Below are 1,044 nucleotides of genomic sequence, written 5' to 3'. Positions count from 1 at the left end.
TTAATTATGTCATCATTGTATACGTCACCGTCGGCCATTTTCTTGAAAATCAACTCGTAGAGACCTGGTGTTCCCACGTATCTTATTCCACCGATAATTATATTGTCATCTTTATCCATATCAAAAATTTTATCACCAAGCATCATTCCTTCGTTGCAAAATTTAACACCGTAATCATAATCCAAACTGTTATTTTTATCTTGACTCAAAATAGCTCCCACATATTTTTGTCCTAGTGGGCCCAAGTGTGCCCGCAATGTACTTTGACCCTCGGACGTTTTTAATAGATGTTGAACCGACGTAACAAGCGTTTCAGGCGTGGTTTTGAAAATTTCTTCCACAGATGGGGACGGTCTTTTGTACAATATTTGACTCGATTGTACATCTTTTATCGGAGTAGAAGTAACCACATTCGATAATTGTTTCATTCGCTTACGTTTTGATTGATTTGGAGTAGAAGTTATTAGCGAATCGATCAATGATATATTTGACCTTGTTCGCTTTGTTCCATACTTTGACTCTTTTTTCAGATGCTTGTCTTCGAGCATACTCGATGGTTCGATTTTCGCTTCATTAGATTCCACATTGATTGTATTTTCGACAAGCTGTTTTAGAGGTTCGATAATAGGTTTAAAGTGCCTCTCCAATGCGACGTCTTCCTCCATTTGACCGGTTTTTAAAGAACGACATTTTTTGCGGATTGATTCGCTCGTTTTTACAATCTCTCTCGCAATCTTCTCACGATCGTCACTGTCAATCGTCGTCGTCATGTTGCGCTCGGACGAAAATTTTTAGACGTTGCTCGATCGATGTATCGATAGCGACTAACCACTTTACGGTATTACAAAATCGCTTTTCGATATCGTCCATTAGTCTGTAAACTGTCTTTATCGATCACTACAAATCCATACTCGTGTTGCCAACATTTCTGACAGAATGCGCGAAAATCGCCGTAAGACATGTCAGTATTTACATGATCGTTGTATACATGTTTCAAGTTTGTACCATCTTGTTTAAATAAAATCAGTAAATTTGCATTGTCCC

This window comes from Formica exsecta, unplaced genomic scaffold (assembly GCF_003651465.1).
Source record: "Formica exsecta isolate Colony F162 unplaced genomic scaffold, ASM365146v1 scaffold594, whole genome shotgun sequence".
In the NCBI taxonomy this organism is placed as follows: domain Eukaryota; kingdom Metazoa; phylum Arthropoda; class Insecta; order Hymenoptera; family Formicidae; genus Formica; species Formica exsecta.
This window is presented reverse-complemented; position numbering follows the sequence as displayed.